The sequence below is a fragment of the Malaya genurostris genome, chromosome 3 (genome assembly GCF_030247185.1).
Source record: "Malaya genurostris strain Urasoe2022 chromosome 3, Malgen_1.1, whole genome shotgun sequence".
NCBI classification, from domain to species: domain Eukaryota; kingdom Metazoa; phylum Arthropoda; class Insecta; order Diptera; family Culicidae; genus Malaya; species Malaya genurostris.
In genome coordinates, this window is record NC_080572.1 from 164,553,860 (window position 1) to 164,575,258 (window position 21,399).

General features: G+C 35.9%; 1 protein-coding gene across 1 annotated transcript in view; it reads left to right on the plus strand.

Moving 5' to 3' along the window:
* Window positions 1–21,399, plus strand: part of LOC131435405 (uncharacterized) — a 217,346-nt gene that overhangs the window by 32,876 nt on the left and 163,071 nt on the right. The window lies entirely within an intron of this gene.

The following is a 21,399-nucleotide window of genomic DNA, read 5'->3' on the forward strand; positions in this document are numbered from 1 at the left end:
CTGAGTATCAACATTATTGCTTGCCAAATGATTTAATGATGGAACGCATATAAGTGTTCTAGCTATATCGTAAACAGGATCAAAAGTTCTGATATTGTTTTCCAGAAGATGCATTGTGATTAATGTTGGCCATCGTAGGCGTGAGTTGAACAAATCAGAGATGTCTATCTCCTCTGTGTGACGAAGAGCAAGCAAAATTTCTCCCCTCGCACTGACAACTTCAACGAGAGCTCTTTTCTTTCACATTTATGCACCACTGTTGTGTAAGTGTGCACGCATCAAGAGTGCGTTTGTTTTTTTTTTTTTTTAAATAACTATTTATTGGAATATGAGTTAAAATTAAATTATTAGGATTTAAATTGGGTGTTCAGCCACAAGTGGTGACTTTTCAGCCCTGTTATATATATATATGATTTGGTTATTACCATGAAGACATCATTTGCTTCTGCAATTCTGAGATTTTTGTGTAGGGAAAATTCTAAACCTACTTGTATTGTGTAATGGGGAAAAGGAACTTATATACTAACTTACTAACTAATACAGAGAGCGAATCGATTCAATTGAAGATTGCATCGATTTTTGTCGGAATTTGCTTATAATATTATGTGACATTACATCTAATGGTTCTATATTTGTGAGTCTGTGTAACTCATTTGTACTAAACCAGGGAGGACGCTTCAGAATCATTTTCAGAATTTTATTCTGAATCCTTTGAAGCGTTTTCTTCCTGGTGGAACAACAGCTTGACCAAATTGGTACCGCATAAAGCATGGCTGGTCTGAAAATTTGTTTATAAATTAACAATTTGATTTTTAGACAGAGCTTAGAATTTCTGTTTATAAGAGGATATAAACATTTAATATATTTATTACACTTTGCCTGGATTCCTTCAATGTGATCCTTGAAAGTGAGTTTTTTGTCATACGTTAAACCTAAGTATTTAGCTTGATCAGACCATGTCAATTCTAAGCCATTCAATTTGAGAATGTGATTATTGTTTGGTTTAAGAAAAGAAGCTCTTGGCTTGTGAGGAAAGATAATTAATTGCGTTTTTGCTGCATTTGGTTTAATTTTCCATTTTGACAGATAATCACTGAAAATATTTAAACTTCTTTGTAGGCGACTGCAGATCACTCTTAGATTTCTACCTGTGGCTAACAGACTTGTGTCGTCACAGAATAGCGATTTCTGACAACCAACGGGTAGATTTGGAAGATCAGAAGTGAAAATATTATACAAGATTGGAGCTACACTCGAACCCTGCGGAACACCGGCTCGTACGGGTAGCAATTCAGATTTACAATTCTGATAGCTAACCTGAAGAGTACGATCAGTTAAATAATTTTGAATCATTTTGATCAAATAAATAGGAAACTGGAAATCAGACATTTTTGCTATTAAACCTTTGTGCCAAACACTGTCGAATGCTTTTTCTATGTCTAGAAGAGCAACTCCAGTGGATAACCCAGAAGATTTATTTGTTTTTATCATGTTCGTAACTCTTACAAGTTGATGAGTAGTTGAATGTTCATGACGAAATCCAAACTGCTCTGGTAAAAAAATTGAATTCTCATTTATATGAGTCATCATTCTCAACAAGATAATTTTTTCAAAAAGTTTACTGATAGAAGAAAGTAAGCTAATTGGTCGATAGCTTGATGTTTCTGCTGGGTTTTTATCAGGTTTTAGGATAGGAATTACTTTAGCGTTTTTCCATCTTTTTGGGAAGTAAGCTAATGAAAAACACTTGTTGAAAATTTTAACCAGGAGTCTCAAGGCAACATCGGGAAGATTTTTAATAAGAATATTAAAAATTCCATCATTACCAGGAGCCTTCATGTTTTTGAGTTTCCTAATAATTGATTTAATTTCATCAAAATTCGTCTCAATAATGTCATCGTCTCAATAATGACACTTGGGTTGAAATATGATCATACTTCAGTGAGACTTCATTTTCAATAGGACTCACAACGTTTAAATTAAAATTGTGGACACTCTCGAACTGCTGAGCTAGCTTTTGAGCTTTTTCACCATTTGTAAGAAGTATTTGATTTCCTTCCTTGAGAGCAGGAATTGGTTTCTGAGGTTTCTTAAGAACCTTAGAAAGTTTCCAGAAAGGTTTAGAATATGGTTTAATTTGTTCAACTTCTTTAGCGAAATTTTCATTTCGCAAAAGAGTAAATCTATGTTTAATTTCTTTTTGTAAATCCTTAACTATGTTTTTCATAGCAGGATCACGAGAACGTTGATATTGTCGTCGACGAACATTCTTCAACCGAATGAGCAGTTGAAGATTGTCATCGATGATAGGAGAATTTAATTTAGTTTGAGCTTTGGGAACTGAAAGATTTCTAGCTTCGATAATATAATGATTCAAATTATCAATTGCTGTGTCGATGTCCGCAGAATTTTCTAAAATAGTTTCATCATCCACATGATTTTCAATGTGAGATCTGTAATCCAACCAATTAGCTCTATGATAGTTGAAAATATAACTAATTGGATTAATTATGGCTTCGTTGGAAAGTCTGAATGTTACAGGAAGATGATCTGAGTCAAAGTCAGCATGAGTAATCGGTTCACTACAAATGTGACTTTGATCTGTTAGAACCAGATCAATTGTAGACGGGTTTTTCACGGAAGAGAAACAAGTAGGATTACTGGGATGAAGAACTGTGAAGTAACCAGCTGAGAGTTGATTATGAAGTATTTTACCATTACTGTTATTTTGCCTACAATTCCACTGGACATGCTTAGCATTTAAGTCCCCTATTACGAAAAATTTCGATCGATATCTTGTAAGTTTTTGCAAATCGCCTTTAAAGAAATTTAATTGTTCGCCGGTGCATTGGAATGGCAAATATGCTCCAGCGATGAAATAAATTCCATGAATGGTTTCAACTTCGATTCCCAAGCTTTCAATAACTTTAGTATTGAAAGAAGGTAAAATTCGATGTTTAATTTGCCGTTGGACAAAAATGGCAACTCCACCACCCATTCCAGTAAACCTGTCAAATCGATGAACCACATAATGTGGATTACTTTTCAATTTTACATTTGGTTTAAGAAAAGTTTCTGTCACAATGGCAATATGAATTTTGTGAACTTTGAGAAAATTATAAAATTCATCTTCACTCGATTTCAAAGATCGAGCATTCCAATTTAAAATATTCAAATAATTATTTAACATCACTGTTAAATTTTAAATTCATTATAATATTATTTGCAAATTTCCATCCGATTTGAAATGCTTCAAAAAGTGATGAAGTCGAATTCATTTGGATGATCATTTGAAAAAGTTGATCTTGTAGGTAGATCATTTTATTTTCAGTTATATTGCCTAAATCGACTTCATTTAAAGAAGCGAATGGTATTGAAGGAATATTTGTAGGTAGACTGCCATTAGAAGAAGATGATTTGGCCGGTCTACCTATTAATAAATTGTTTTCGTTAGAAGAAGAACTGCAAGGCGGTCCTGTGTTTTGATTATTTACATTAGAAGAAATAGGTGATAGATTTCTACCTAATATACCAGCATAACTGACATTAGAAGAAGATGATGACGAGGTCGATCTACCTGTCAATAAATTGTTTTCGTTAGAAGACGAATTGGCAGGCGTACCTGTTTTTTGTTTAGAAGAAATCAGTGCCTTAAAAGAATTAGGCGTGGCACCTGTAACGGTTTTCTGATTTTCAGGTATGTTCTGTAAATTTAAGGTCGTTGATATGACTTGTTGTCGAAGCGAACGAGCGTTTAAAATTTTTTCCCTGACAGGACATTTCAAAAAATTGGATTTATGATTTCCATTGCAATTTGAACATGAAAATTCATCAGGGGTTTCATTCATTGGACAAACGTCTTTCGAATGCGATTTACCACAATTCAAACACCGTATATCCATATGACAATTTTTGGTTCCATGACCGAAGCCTTGGCAACGACGACATTGCGTTAAGTTTGCAATACGATTATGCCGTTTATAATGTTCCCAATGAATTTTAATGTGGGAAATGAAACGTACTTCTTCTAAAATTTTCAAATTGTTTACATCACTTCGATTGAAGTGTATTAGGTAAAGTTCATGGGAAATTCCAGAGCGTGGTTTAGAAGTACCATTCGCTCTTTTTTTCATAAGTATTACTTGGGAAGGGGCAAAACCAAGCAGTTCTTTTAGTTCATTTTTAATTTCATCAATACTTTGATCATTTGATAATCCTTTCAAGACAGCCTTGAAGGGTCTGTCTGATTTTATATCATATGAATAAAATATATGAAGTTTCTCGGACAAATATCGAATAAGACGTTCGTAATCTTCCAATCCATCCACCAAGACTCGACATTCTCCTCTTCGTAAGTGCGTTTGTTTATTTCCTTTTACCTCTTCCACTGAATCGCAACAAAGTGCTAGAGCATTAGCTAATAAATTCTCTGAGGTGGATGCAGATACTTTCACAGAGGTGCACACGCCGGTGAGCACTCTGCTGTATGGTTTTCGTAGATGAAGCGTGGACACGCAAAATCAGCAAAATAAAACAATTTATCGTAAAATTTTCGGTTTTCCTTGCAAATTTTTTATAGCAAGGCCAGATCTACTCTCTATTAATTGAAGTTCACAGAAGTGTTCGCTCACAATCACGCGCCAGTGGTCACTTGGGTGTATTTAGACGAGAGCGCGTGTGAGCGATTCATGCGAAGAGAATGTGTTTCACTCGCGCCAGCTGCTTTAACCACAAGCACACACTCAAATGCTGTCTATTCGACACTGAGAAGAAGTGCGCTTTCCTCTTTGTGCGGTGCTTCGTTTTTTTCATCCTCGGTGTGGCAGAAATCTGACTCTAGCGTTTATCACTGTGGTGAAATGCCATCTCTGGAACAAATCACATTAAAGAACGATTTTTGTACGAATTAAAGATAGGATCCTGCTGTTTAAATAATGAGATCAAACAAAGTGGTTTGCCTTGCTTTCAGCATGCTGAAGTTCGTTCAATCGCATAAGGAAAATTCATGGTTGATTGAAAACCATTAGTTGTGAGATTTGATGCATTGACTCGAACGATAAGCTGAATACTGGTACAATCACTCCTCATGTTCACTCCACTATAACAGAAGAATTGTACATTATTTTCATACAAAACATTCTGATATAGATTCTCAGTACCAAACTCTATCATTCGTTAATCGTAGGTGGGGTACTAAACAAAATGATATGGTGTCGACTAATGCGACGACTATTCATACAACTATTAAAGAAATTGCAGTGTTCATGTAAAAGTTAATGGACACAATATTTAAATGAATGTTAACTTGAACTTTCGAATGTCCAAGAATTACTCATTTTATCTTTCGGTTTTTTACCAATATCAAACTAACTAGAGATTGAGAGAGGAGAAAGAATATGAAAAATGTAGAACCATAGTACTCAAGGAAGAGTAAGGATTTGAAGATAAAGTGCAAAAAAATTCGACGCAACAAGGTTCATTTAAGTAAGGTTTCTCGCATCTATACTTTTGCCTTTTACTAGAGGAGTCGAGCTTAGCGATGCGAATCATCCGAGTCTCTGATATGTCAGAACTTTACTAAATAATTACTGACTGACTAGAAGTCATAAATCAAAAGTTAAAAAAAATGTTTTATCGCTGAATTGTTAATCGAAAATTGTTCCTGTAATTGTAACGCTACGAACATTCTTCGAACACGAATAAATAATATCACCAGACTAGACCAGCTTTTGTAAATCTGCGGAATCGATTTAAAGCTGTCTTCTTAGTTATTTTTGCTTCACTTTTTATCCCATATGTTAGTTTGAGAGATATCTACAATCGATCTGGGAATAAAATTTCGAGAATATAACATTTGAGAAAATAGTCCAATTTTGACTTTTAACTATTAATCGATTAACCCAACTAGATTTTGTGCTACAAATTGATTAGAGATTTTATTTCTAATAATTATTCGATTAATTTTAATTAACGAGTAAAAAATCAACAATACTAGAGTTGTTCAAAACCTATTGATTATTGATAAAGTTTTGAAGGCTCACGTCGAATATGTAGTAGACATTTCGATTTTTTCCTGGCAAACCATTACCGGAATTCGAACAGCCGAGTGCTCGGCATACTTTAAAACTACCGAAATTTGATTGGAATCATTTTTATCCATCGATTCGAAGAGTTAAGACTATTTAATTATAATTGCATGCGAATGAAATTTTAATTAATAGTGAACAATTCTGGCAAACTAGCTTTCCCTAACAGAAACGATGATTTTGAAGCAGTATTAATATAAGCGAAGTTATTGCTAACGCTCTAGTCTCCAATAAGTCTCGTCAGATGAAAATTGCTACCAGGTAGCAAACGTTACAAAAAGCTATACAAAACGATAAGATACTCTGATTGAATGTTTGTTTCAACAAAATCGCGTACTTGTAAAATCATAGCGGGACCACGAGTCGTATACATTCGCAACCGAAACTTAACGCTATAAATGCAAACAAGATTTGAATTCAAATTTGGCGTAAAATGATTTAAGAGCTGAGGCCAGTAGGTTGCGTATAACCACGTGTCTCGCTCTGCGTATTACATTTCTCTCCATGCTCTCTCACATATGTACAAAATGATTCAAGATGGTACGGGTGACCAGAAAAGTTTCGATATTTTCGGTTACAAGTTTGAATAAAATGTGTCTGTATCCTATCAAACTACCGCTTGTTTGGCAGCCTTGCTGAGCCGATTTTATTTCTCTCTCATTTTTCGTAACGTTACCAAGAAAATGGAGCAGAAAAAATGGCGCGTGCATAGAAATCGACTTACCTTCACAAAAATAACATTCACTTCATTTTTATCGCGACAACACCTATGTTTTTATGCACTAATCGCATCTAAATTAAATTATCTAGACATTGTCATGATAGATTCTTGATGCATGCCTTTGAAGGCGAGATATTCAATGAACAAGTAATCTAAACTAATTTTTTAAGAGATTGTCAGTTGGGTTTTTTGATATTCGTCATCGTTTCTGAAAAAATCAGATTTGAAGCGTGAAAAAAACTCTAAAACATACTGGCCTCAGACCTTAAGGTGAAATGTAGCGGAATGCGAAAATCGCGTTTTTGATCAATTATTCAAAAACTAGACCGATTTTCGAAAAACCAAAAACACTTAAGTTTTTGAAATCAAATTTATCATAACTAAGTATTCCTAGAATTTTGAAATTTTGCTTTGCCGAGCCGTAATTGGTTTTTGAAATGTATAAACGGTTACTGTTCCGTTCCACGGGGATGATTTTAGAACTGAAAAGTAGTGTTTGTAGCAGAATTTCACTAAGAATCAGAAAATGCAACTCAAAATTAAAGAATATTAGCTAAAACAACCGAAATTTGAAAAAGTTTACATGAACTTTTCCGCATTTTTTTATTGCTTGCGCGCTGCTGTTTCATATTGAGGTGGTGTGAGAAATGCACGGTGGGCACGGTGGCATTATATCGTGAGCAAAAATTACATATCAAATAATGACGCAATTATGCAATATTGGGTTTTGTGTTGAAATAAAAACGAGTTGAATACAATAAAATGGGTATTGTAACAATCGTTTATTTTCTAAGTAACTGTCATTTATAATGCCAATAATGTCCAACTCTGTTGAGTTCAATGCATTGATGTTGCTGAAGCAATAATGCTTGGCTGTGTAATATCGTATAACAGGTATTATTTTAGATTGTACCGTATTGGGAGAATACTGAATCCACACCAGGAAAATGTCTGAGAGTGGAAGTCTTGGAATTACATTCCTTTTGAGAAATTTGTCCTTTCTGTGTTAACAGACTTCGCAGCCGACTCATAGCATAGCTTCGATTACATGGCTAGTGCTACGATCCGATTGACACAACAGAAATAATACTTTCTACTTATTCGAAGATGATAATGAAAGTCAATTAGAATGGAATATATTGGCATTGAATGTATTCGATAAGTAAATTGGACAACGCTCTATCGTGCGAGTCAAGTAAATACTTTTACGTAAATTCTATCTCATCGGCGGGAAAGCCTGGTGAACGACTGGCAAAGATATCGAAAATACTTGAATGTTATCTCGTCTTCAATCGTTCTTTTGAAGGAGAATCCATGCTTGCTACTAAACTCAGGCATATACATGATTAGCAAGTTGGTCAATACATATACATTTAGCCTCATGTTAGTCATTCATAATTACTCATGATTTATAGCTCTAGTGTAAGAGTAATCACTAACAATAACGATTGAATTAGCATATATTCAAAGTGTGAAGGATTCAAAAATCCATTACGTCTAGTCTTTTTTACAAGCCAATATAACGAGAGGTAAACCCACTGCGCTCAATCATTGAAAAAAGTTCTTGTTTCTATGTGTCCGTTTTTTTGGTATGCTTTGTGCGACGGTTCGTTCAACTGAAGCGAATATAATTTTGCGCGCATTTTATGACGCTACATTTCACCTTAAGGGCTGAGGACAGTACCGTGAAGTGGTAGGTTTTTTGCTATTTTCCCGTTTCAAATTAAATTTTCTTGGGAACGGTGCAGAATATAGAAAAACCCACCTGACAACGTCTTCGAAATTTAGTTGAGAATATTCTGTGAAATTTTTAGAATGATTCATTGAGTTTAGCGGTCGCGTTGTATTTTTTTCTGACTGAACTGCTGAAAATTGGAACGTTCGGAAATGCATACCTCTACTTGTTCATCGAATATCTCGGCTTTGAAGGCTTGTATCATAAATCTACCGTGACAAAGTCTAGATAATTTAGTTTAGATGCGATTAGTACATAAAAATATATATGTTATCGCTATAAAAATTAAGTCTTGTATTTTTCTGTGAAACGAAGTCAGTTTCAATGCATCCACCATTTTTTTTTTCGCTTTGGTTTCTGATAGCATTCTGAAAAAGGAGAGAGAAATAAAATTGACTCGACAAGGCTGCCAAACACACAGACATTCAATCTTTGTGGAAGTTGAATATTTTTTCATTGTTCATTAGAATTCATGTAATGTCCAACCCAAACGATAGATTAATGTGATAAAACTTCTCATCAAAATAATAAAATGTATGCTGGCAACCCGGTACAGTTTGCTCATATACGAGAGAGTACAAGAGAAATACGATGCGCAAAGAGAATTGAGCGAGCCACGTGGTCGATTTAAAACTCAACACGTGGCCCTGTGTCCTCAGACCCCAACATTCTGAACACTATAATTACATACACTTCGGCTACTGACATATTTTCGTCCTATACAAATCAAATTAAGGGAGGGGAGGGGATGAATGATGAAAAAAATCATCATTTTTGCAAATTTTTTTTACAGAATTATCATTTAACAAAATAAATTCGAATGTTTTGCATGATTAAATGCATCATTCGAACAACATTTTGTAAATTTTCCGTGGAAAAATATTAAGAAATAAGTCAATGAAAAGAAGTTTTTATAGAGTTTTTTGAATTTTTGGTGGTTGTTCTAAGTGAAAACTACGATTTTTCACGAAAAAATCTATCATTTTGTAACTATAAAACCTCTCCAAGTAACAAACAAAGGAAAGGAAAACGTTGAGGTCTGGTTTTTTATATTTAGAAAGTGTGTGCAAAATTTGAAGAAAATTGGTGCAGTAGTTTTTGAATGCCGGTGGATACGGACATGCTTTCGAGAAAAACGTGTTTAGAGTTTTTTGTCTATAAAATCAATGAAAACAATTTATTTTTCAATATTTTTTCTTTCATAATTTGTTATAATAAAACATTTCAAGAATGTTTTGTCAAGTTAGCTCTTACTTCTTCGCATTATGAGATAAGCAAAGATAAAGGCCCATAACTTGCTTAGTTTTGTTCCGATAGGCTTGACAATTTCACAGAATATTCTTGAAATGTTTTACTATAAGAAAATACAAAAACAAAATGAATGAATTTTCAAATGTTTAATCTCTACCCGCCCCTTAATGCAAACAGAGTCCAGGTTCTTGGATCGCTTGTTCGTTTTTTTTTTATTTTCCACACGAAAAATAAAAGTTCTTGTGGATCAGGATCGATAAAATGTAGCACTCGAGCAACTGCATATTAATAATTAAGCATTATGACGACTGACTGAATAAACAGTTTAGATAACATTGATCATTCAAAATTTCGTTTGCCTTGGACCACATCAATATCTTGAACAACTCCATGGGTATGATCCTTGGAGTTTTTTGTCTAGATTTTAATATTATATTCATAAAAAAAATTAAAATTCATTAAACAAGTTTTGAAATTTTGATTGTTCTTCAAACTTGAATGAAACATTCTAGAAAAAGGGTATCCACCAAATATATAAAAGGGGCTAGGAGTACAAAACCGGACGGTATTTGGTTCAGCGAGTTGGTTTGGAACTGTGATGAACGAGTATTTGTATGCCGAAAGGTGAGGAAAATAGCAATTCTAACATATCGTTGTATTACTTCTTTCCTAGCGGTCCATTTTGTGAGGTCTGATGGTATCGCGATTTGCATGGTTCATCTGAAGACGTTTAGTTCGCTCAAATTTGTCTACAGTATCGGTGCTAAACAATGTTGTGATTCAAATGCCATAACCAGTAAAACCAGAGTTGCCGGTCGTCGTTTGAGTGAGACATGATACACTAAACTACTGGCTGTCACGGCGGCAGCGGTTTCGTTTGAATTGAACCATAAATATAACATCTCTAGCCTTCGGGTGCACATAAAATTATCGGGGTAAGCAGCATCAGCTCTGTTATGCTAAATCCTGGTTCGAACTATCCTGTTTTGATTGCAGCATCTAGTATGTGGGCCGAATCGACACATAACTTCGCTTAAAACTAGCTCCTCCGTAGGGAATTCATTTTAAAATCAGATACAGTTGATTCTTAAAGACGTGTTGCGCAGCCTACTTATTCTAGTTGGCATAGGCCATTCAATCCTTGGCTTTGTCCAGTGAGGTGAGGCGGTATTCGACTCATACGAATCGTCTGAATTCATTGGTTGTGCCGATAATTTTATGTTATTATTTAATATTGTACAAATAATGTATGCGATGCATTGTTCCGATTGTTGATATTTTAAACTTCTTCTGAAAGAAACCGCTTTTAAGCGTAGGAGGGTGGTTAATGACCAGGCCATCGGCAAACTAAAACTTTTGCTTCCGCACTCAACCGACAATGCAAATTTCCCGTTGCTGTAACCGTAAGATCGAATGATACGATTGAAGTACTACAGAAATCATTAAGAATTAAGATTCGCAATCAAAGAATGGAATGCACCCAAACCTACGCCGGAAAGATGCTGAGGCAACAGGGAAATCGAATTGAAGTTTACTCCTACCTATCAATAATAATAATAATAATGTACATTTAGGTATCATTAAGCTGGTGTAGACAAAGCACGTGATGAGATTTCACTCCCAAGCTACTTTGCACGATATGCTTTTAGCTCTCGAAAGAAGTAAACCATTTTGCTTGAACAAATTCTGGTTACGCCAATACCTGCTAGTCGGTATACTCTTCACTGCCCCATTGATTTAGTTCGTCGACCTTGAGGTACCTGCCTGTGCACCAGCCGGGACCAGATCAGTAGCACTCTCGTCAGCCTCCCAGCATCAGATCGCGATTCATGCGAACACAGTAGCCGAAGATACCATTAAACGGTTTCCGTATTGTTCCGATATTTATCTGCTCGATGTTGGCTATCCACACGAAACACAGACAGAGGCTTGTGTATGTATCTGTACGCCATTGTTCATGTATGTGTGCCAAGATTGGAAAGTTCAATAAACGGAAAATCGATTGAAAAGTGGGTTTTATTTAAATCAATTTATTCGCTTCCGATCAAAATGTACATGGAAGCATGCCGTTTGCTGCCGTGCATTTTTTCACTCACTAAATAATTGAACAGACGCAGTTCAGATTTATGCGGATGTAAAAATGACTTACTTTGTAGTATCGACGAAAGGCTTGGTTTTAATTTATCTGGTACAAAGTATATAAAGGTTCTTTTGCATTAACGGAATTTTCTCACAGAATACCGTTTCATTGGAAAAACTTTAAACCATTCATGATACAGCCGACACACATTGTTACCAGCAAGGTCCGCTTTCATGATGCAGAAATTCACAACTGGAGAATTTATCAGTAAAGAGATTGTTGATGGAGGTTACGGATATTTCCGAAACAGGCAAAAGGCGCGTCCAAAATGACGGGTGCTTACCGCCCTTTTGAAGTGCTGTCGTAGTCCAATCATCAACTGCGTGCGCCCGTTGAAAGCATGTTTCGCCTTCTAATCCAATCTGGACAGCATCTAGCGATAATCTTTCGCACGATGACGGTTCGGTCGGTTTGACTCAGTTCGCACACATGCCCCTCCCTCCTGGTGGAACGATGGGACGCACCATAGAGTATATCTCGTTACAAGAACGTCAGGACACTCTTGCAATGCTTCGAACGGGGCCGATCCGTTGTGGAATGCGAATTGCTAAATCAGAGGAAAACGTGTAAATAGTTCTTCACGCGGACTCTCTCTAGACAGGTATCATCCTCTTAGATCCAACGTACTGGGTACTGGGAGATATGTGGCGTAGGTAGAATTTATAAATTTTCACTCCCGCCCGCCACGAGCAATGAATACGCGCAAGCAGCGATTAGAGCGATCAAGTTGCGACCGCATCGTAGTAGGCACTGCCGCCTTGAAGACGATGCGTTTCGGCATTCGTTCATTTTTATTGCCACACAACGACTGGCAAAGTCGAAAGGAACAAGCAGACCTGTACTTTTTTGCTCTGCCTACTTTTATACCGGCTAATGACCAAAGACAGCGGGACAGCTGGCAGTATATATCGAGGCGTCGGAACACGTTCCGTTATAATAAATTACATTACAGAACGATATCAGGTTGAATTTTATGTGGTAAAACACTTTAAGCGCGACCGGACTGTGCGCCGCTGGTTTGCCGTTTACAGATCGCATTTATTGGTTTATTAGGTTATTTATTTATTTACTGCTAAGTCACTTGATGAGTTGCAACTTTTTGCATGCTTAGCAAGATAGAACGAAAAAGTAATACAATGTCTAAAAACACCTTTCACACCAAACGATTCGACTTCTGTTTATTATTCTTCATATCCAGCTTAGAGAATTGAATGAAAAATTGCCATTATTTTGAAATCATATCTGTATCATTCAATTCAAGGTTCTTATTACTTGTACAAGGTACAATTCAAAAGTTCCAGGACTTTTTGAACAGCGCGGCGAACCTGATGTCGTCATCTGTCTGAAATTTGTCTGAAATTTGTTTTCATGACATTTGGACGTATAGAAGCTGAGATATCGCTCTAAATGTGACAGTTTCCCGTCAATCTACAACAGCGATGTCTTTAGTAACCCGTAAAATAAATCCTAAAATCTTTAAGGCTTTAGATAATAAATTCAACTTAGAATACGAGAGGACACCCAGGTCCTTCACAGACGATTTGATATATTACAGTCGGACTTGACAATATATTGTTCGCAACTAAAAGAGAAAACGAAACATTAAATAACTTGTAACATAATACTTATTTCATCTAATTGAGCTCAAAAACATATATTTGAGAAAAAAATAACATGTAACACCTATGAAAAATCACAGATTAATATAAATCATTGAGTTTTCGTAATGTCGTATTTCTATTAGGCTAAGCATACACACATAAATTTTATTGCTGAATCTTGTCAAAATCGCTAATTGACAGCCTTTCACACAGGAACGTGAAATAAATGTTTTGCCGAGTAAAAATAAATATAAATTCATGAATTTTGCTTTAAATAAACCTTAAAAATGTGTTATTTTCGATGCCCAAATATGTCCATTTCAGAGGACGTAATTTAATACTGATGATTTAAATGAAGGTCAAAGGATGCCATTGCGAATTTTCGTTTCAAATCGATTTAGAGGAACGCAAATTCCATCTATCCAGACCATTCCGGAAGGAATCATAAAAAATCGATATCAAACCAATCTGTCAATAACTTTGTGAAGGATTATAACGGTAAAACATTATCTATTTAGAATTTATTTATATACTTCACTTTAATGACACAGAACCCGTATTTGGTACATGGGGCTGGGGTCCACTAGGAGATTTATAGTACCTATTATCTTTCTCCGGACAGTACCAGCCTAGATGCCGTGTGGAATCCGGCGGAAAAAAATGAGCTAAGAATAGATCCACTGGGTTTCTGCTTCCATGTCGTAAAAGGCGACAATTGCAGGGGTTCCTTTTTCTCTTCAGTTATTAGATATTGCCAATGTTTCACTTCGGATTACTTTATTTTACTAAATTATCTCTTCATTCAACCTATCAATTTCCGTCTAGCTTCGGAGAAAAGTTTTATTTGGAATGTTTTCTTCTTCCATGTTTTTGATTTCAGGATTATGAATTGAATGATAAAAATCAACTATTGCGCAAATCCGTTGATATTACAAAGCTGATAACAGAGATAACATATATCGGTATATTGAATACATAGAAAAAAATACTTGATATTAATATTTCAAACAATAAATTAATATTTTTCTCGGTAGCCGGCTGCCCAGATCAACCAATATAACCAATTAATAATTTTAATAAATAATTGAAATAATAAGACGGAAATACTAAAGAATCAAGACTCGCGTGAAATCTGTTGACCTTTATTTGGTGATTTAAAATGATTTTATAACAACTGTTTAGAATATGTCAATGCAATGCATCAACTATTTTGTCTAAATCCTATTCACTCGTTTATTTTGTATCACGTAATTTCATTTATAAAAAATAGGGAAGTTTTTACTCTTTACGCGATAGTATTGCAAATTTTTCTTCAGTTTCCTCGAATAAGAGCTGTGAATCAAGACTTCCCGGGACTTCAGTGAGTTTAGTGGTGCATCCGAGCATCTTGAAACCGGAACATACTGAGTCGCGTGCAAATATTACCAATACTGAAAATTTTACCAACAAATATCCTTTATCCTATGACACTTGTGGAGTGCGCAGTAGTATATACGGCCTCTAATAACAACAAGTGTTGGACTAACATCCCTTCCCATTCCTTAGGCGATCTACGTTCGGGCCTGGCCGGCGCCAGTACTGATCAATGAATTCTGGGGTTACCAGAAGATGTACATTGAAGGATGATTTACCAGTCTCAGGTTGGATCATCTAGAAATTCCCTGTAACCTGTAACGGAGTAGCAACCAGGGGTGGTCGTACAAGCTCAAGCACAACCCGTATTTGGTACATGAATTTTTTCAAGTTTCTGGATACTCGACCTTGGGCCCTCGTTCTCTAGTTCCGCTGAATTCTCGCTGCACGCAAACTCTTCTAGATTGCACGTATCCAGTGAGTTTGTTTTGTAATCATTAAAATAAAATCATTCTCGAAATTCCTAACCTTGTAATTTCCTCGTAGTGGAAGGTCAAATGTTGTATTCGGTTCACTTCACCTAGACCACAACCCTTTTTAGAGTCTCCCTTGCTATAGTAGCCAATTTCAATTTTTCGATGGAATTATAGATAGTTACTCACGCATAATTTCCACGTTTTTATTTGTTACATTGCTTTTCCAGCCCAGAAAGCTAATTCACAAGTTAAAAATTAAGTGACTTGAAAGTAAAATTGCACTTTGTTATCTCAGTTCTTTCCACAATTACCCAAAATTCACTGATTCGGACCTGGAGATAATCATTAAGCTATTCATTATCATTATTCAGTTATCCGAACCATGGATAAGCAATGTAACTCCCAATAAGTCGTCTTTCAGTTCAGTTTGCGTGGCAGTCGTTCGCCTTCACCGATCCATTACTCGAGCGACAGCCAACGTGAACCCTGGCTCAGGCAACGACATTTACACAACACCTGTCGGTTTTCACTTTCTACCGAAGAAATAAAAATCAGCCGTAATCAAAGGCAGTTTAACTTTTGATTTTAATTTCCTCACCCGGAGCCCAGCGCAGCGGCGTTGATGTTTTTATTTTACCCATCAGATCCAGGTCACACGATTACCGCAAATTCATACATAATTAATTAAGTACACGCGTGGGAGCAGCAGAAGCGTTCGCGCCGCACACGTACGGGTAAAAGTGCACATCGTTCGTGATCATTCTTCAATACAAAAACAAAAACATGCACTCAGCATGCGGTTTGCTTGGCTTTTGGAGGGCCCCTCGATGAATGAACGAGAAAAGAGAAATGCTTATGAAGATGTGACTTATTAGAAAGGTGAGCTGAGTGATGAAGGTTTTCAGTTACGCGATTTGTTCGTCGTAATCAAACGATGTTCTGCGTGATGATGACATTAACTCATACCAACCTACGGCATGACCTTCACTTGGATTTGTCACGAGCTTTGACTTCATGTAGTAATTCATGATCACCTGGCTCTGCTTCACCTATTCCAATGTCTGCTCTCTGTAACTACTATTACCATTAGATGTTCATAAACGCCGCTGAGGAAAAGAAGCGCGCTAATCGAACAAATTTGGGTTTCATTCGGACCAAGTGGCAGGCGGACAATTCTCAATAGTTTCTTTCCGTTGAATATTGTGGTTTGCATTACAAGGACAGGTGAGTTGTATGGTAACCTAAGTAAAAAAGTCATCGTTCACAAGTGTCGCAGATGGTTAACCATGACTGCATTGCAATAACAGCAAAGTTAGAGCTTTTTCGTTACGCACTTCATTTCATTGAAAAATCAATCGTCTGCGACGGCAAGGTCAATTATTTTTAATGGTAAAACTATTAAACTTGTGCAAGCTTTTATTACTCATTTGTAGTAGATAATGCCATAATATTGAAAAGCAAAGTCTTGGCATTACATTCCTTTTGTGGAATTTGGCCTTTCTGTTTCAACAGACTTCGCAGCCGATTCTTAGTGTACAGAATCATTGCATGGCTAGTACTATGAATCCTACTGACACTAAGAATCCTTCCAGGTCGGGGTCGAACTATTGAATAGTCATAATATTGAAACAAATGTTAATTTGTTTGTTCCAAAGTAAGATCCAATCACAAATACAGATGGAAATATATTTTCTTAGCAATTTTCAAATATATCCGCCAAAATCATAATTTTTTCTTGGTTTCAGCACCATGGGTTTCCTCTGGGCTTTTCAAAACATCTTTTTACGCAAACGGTATTGTCGAATGTATCAATACATCTTGCATGTTAAGACAGCTTTTCGACGACAGCGTTGTGTCTATTATAGGGCCCAAGGCTATCGATCTGCAAGTATAATTGTACAAGATATTATGGACAATCAGTCCACATGGGTTTTTTCCAATAGGTATCGTGTTCTGTACGGAGAAACTGAGCTGGTTGTATTTTCAAGGAAGGAAGAATCTACAAAACTACAGCTTCAACTAAGAACTGAAACCATAGCTCAGGTTCTGGTTCGACTCCAAAGACACCTGAGGATGTCACATTAAATGGACCTGGAATTATCCTGGTGATCGAAAACTTGTCGCTTGTCGAGTTCTATTCTCAAACCCGTATTATATCCTTCTTTTTTGACTACTTAGGCTTAGAATATCAATCCTTCTCCGTACGTTCCCAGTTGTGTTAATGTTTTGTATACTTCTGTTTCCACTGTTTTTTGACATATCCATGGAAGAGACGATTCGAGGAGTCCGGGATCGCCTACCTTGAATAGTTTTTATCATAAATATAGAGTAGTTGGTTGTGAAAAGATGTATTACACTTATGGTTCTTATCTCACAGGTCAAAGGTTTCGGTATCTTTAATCAGAGCATTACCGCTTCATAGATACTCAGTGATCCGCTACATATTGTGTTTCGGAATAAGAATGAATATGTCCATTTGTGCCGTTCATAAAAAAATACGTGCCTGAACAGCACTGCCCATACTTGCATAACAGTCCCATATGGAAAGTCGAGAAAAAGACGATCAAAATTCCATATCCAAATGTTTTGATTTATTGTGCTACCTAATGCAAAATCATGGTTTTACTACATGAAATATCGGTAATACACCTTTGCTATTCCAATATTGCAACAAATGAAGTTATTAAAATTTACACTGAATGGGACCGACATGCGGGTACATTGCATATGGGTCTGACATGAGTTGATATTTTTTTCACATTTTACTGAACAAACCCTAAACTTTTATTGCAATTTCCAATAGTATATTGAGGATAGATTTCATTCCTCTAGCTCAACTCAAAATTGGCGAAATTCCGAGGCTGGTTGACCGAAGAGGCACGTTGATCGAGGGCCTTTTATGAACAGGCTATTATACGCAGTGGCGACATCTATAGTGATTTTAGAGGGGCACTAGGTCGCCCATGTACCGTCGTAATTCCAGGTGTTTTTTGTTGTCATTTGGACAAGGGCATTTTTAACCTTTTTTTGGTGCTGGTGAGTAAATTTCTGGTTTTGTAAACTAATATGTGTAACGCGAATATATTTACTTCATATTCCTAAAAATGTGATACCACTGAAAAGGGTGTTCCAAATTCTACAAAATGCTATTTCTAGTATAACCTTACTTTTTTTTGTAAATCGTGATTGTTCTCGAAAACATTAACATTGTAACAGGTTTGCCGAATTTTGTGCGGGGTTGGTTGGCTGAGTTGTATTTTTAGCGAAGAGCAATGTGCACTTTGATATTCGTGAAGTTTAACATTCTTGAACGAATTGATGTTTTGCTAATATTGATGATATAAAAAATATACATGAGAAATAAGTAATACAAATAAATTAAAAATTATCAATAAATAAAAATAATAGATTAGAATAATTAAGTGCTAGAAATCGTTGATAAAATTGATGATTCCAATATATTATGTATAAAATGCCATCAAGACTCTTAGTAATTAGAGTTCCTGATAGGATTTGTCACAGATTAACCCCAAGCACAACTCGTCCATTAGCATAGAAACTGCTTCAGATTTTGGCCTCTCTGCAGACGTCTGACCTCTCCCCAAGGCAAGTGTTCGAACTGATTCGAAAGAGCGTCAACGTCGTAAACGCCGATTGATCTAAATTTCTACCGATTTTTCAATAACAGTATTGGAGGAGGAGAAAAATTAAACCTAACGTAAGCGCGTACGTTAGCGGAGAAAAAGCAGCGAGAGCTGTAAAATATGCGCTAATGCTGCCGAAAGAAAATAAAAAATAGTTAAAATGACTGTTACGATTTTTTAATGATTTATTTTTATTAAGGACCTTTCAACTGGAGTCTTATGGGTCTACTACGAGTTTGGCAGTACTGATAACAGCCATACTTTTTCATTCCTAGTGCAAACTGATCAATTATTTGAGTGCATAAATCTGCATCTCCTTCTTCCGACTGGTTTTTGCCTTTCTCGTATAGAAAGGCTATGTAATTGCTGTGAAAACCGACTGAGTTCGTCGAGATCACAAAATTTCTGTGTGTGTATGTATTTATGTGACAAATAATGTCACTCAAACGAAACGAGATGGACATTTTTATAAAACTTACTGAAAATTCATCTAGTTGGCAGATTTTGTTAGTTAGTGAATATATAAAACTACTTTGGGACTACTAGTTCCCGGTTTCCACTTCCGAAAGCACCGATAATAGTAAAGAAAAGCTTCAAAAACGAAACTCACTTCGATTTCTCAGCAACGGTTAAATCGATTTTCACGAATCATGATTCAAATTAAAGCTCACATTGTCCTTAAATATACTGTGCAGTTTCATCCAGATCCGAAATTATTCCGGTTTCGAAATTATAGGGCGATGAGTGTCAAACATTCAAATTATCATTCGAAATGACTACGCAAAACTGGTACGCATCGGTACGTGAGGCTTCGCTCCCTCGCAGCGTGCTTTATTCAATTTTCGAGTTTCCGCATTTAAATCTATATTTTTCAGGTGAAAATAATGTAAATTTGTAAACTTTTTATTTAATTTGTACCTACTTGATAGTGTTATTACAAAATCATGATAACAATGCTTTTCTATAAAAGTACACTTTTTGCCTTCCTCATATAGAAAGTTAATGCAATCACTTGAAAATTGACTAGTGAAAATGGGCCCAGAGGGCTAAGTATTCTATATCATTCGACACAGTTCATTGAACTGAGCAATGTATGTTTCTGTGTGTATGTATGTGAGTATGTGTTAAATAATGTCACTCATATAATAAAAATTCTCTTAGTTCCTTAGGTTGCTATTGAATTTCAACATGTTTTCATATGGTAAAGTGTGTTTAAAATTGCACACAGTCATTTAGTCATCGATTTCCACAAACTAAGGCTCGAATGAAAATTCCTATAGTCACATAGGTTGCTGTTCAATTTTATCCAGGTCCGACATCCGGGTGTTTAATCATTTGGTGCGACGATGAAAATAAAGAAAAATTCTTATCAACTTTACATAACTGTTTAAAATGTTTATGTTAGTTCATACCTAAAGAAAGTTTCTTATTTTATTCAAGATTGAAAAAAATTTCTTGACAAAATTTTTTAGTGCTGTTTTTGAAAATATGAGTAATATGAGAAAATAATCATTATATGACTAGGTGGATTAAAAAATGTTTTTCCCTTTCTCATGTAGAAAGGTTATGCAACCTCTATGAAAACCGACTTTTGAACCGAGGCCCAGAGGGCCGAGTGTCATATACCATTCGACTCAGTTCGTTGAGTACGCAAAATGTCTGTGTGTGTATGTGTGTATGCATGTGTGTGTGTGTGTGCGTATGTATATACGTAAAGTTTTTTTGCACCAACTTTTCTCGGAGATGGCTGAACCAATTTTCACAAACTTAGATTCAAATAAAAGGTCTTGTTGTCCCATACAAAATTCCTGAATAGTATTTGGATCCTACTTTCGGTTCCGGAGTTATGGGGTAAAATGTGCAAAAAAATGAAAATATGTTTTCTAACTTTTCTCGTAGGTTCAAATGAAAGGTCCAGGGTTCCCATACGTGATTCCTGAATTTCATTCGGATTCGACTTTCGGATCCGGAAATATAAGGTAAAGTGCGTTAAAAATTTTATACAATCACTGAAAAGGGCGAAAACCGTAAAAAAAATCTAAATCGACCTCAAATCTTCTCCAATTGATGGTTTTTATCAGTAGGCGGTCAAGCAAACCAATTTCGGTTATACTTCTTTTATTTTGAAGAATGCCACAGTATTATATATGATAGTATGATTGATATGAGAAAGGCATCATTACACCACTAGGTCGATTAATACAGGTTTTTTTTTGTTGATTTCGGAGACACGTTGATTGCAGCGACGCCTTTAATGAAGCGCTCAATCATCGATAACAGATATACAAGCTCGAACAAACTTTTTCAAAAACCCGTGTAAATTTTAAATTTTCTATACGTTGGAAACAAAGAGCTCACTACTGTCACCTACTCGACTATTCGCGTCGATCTT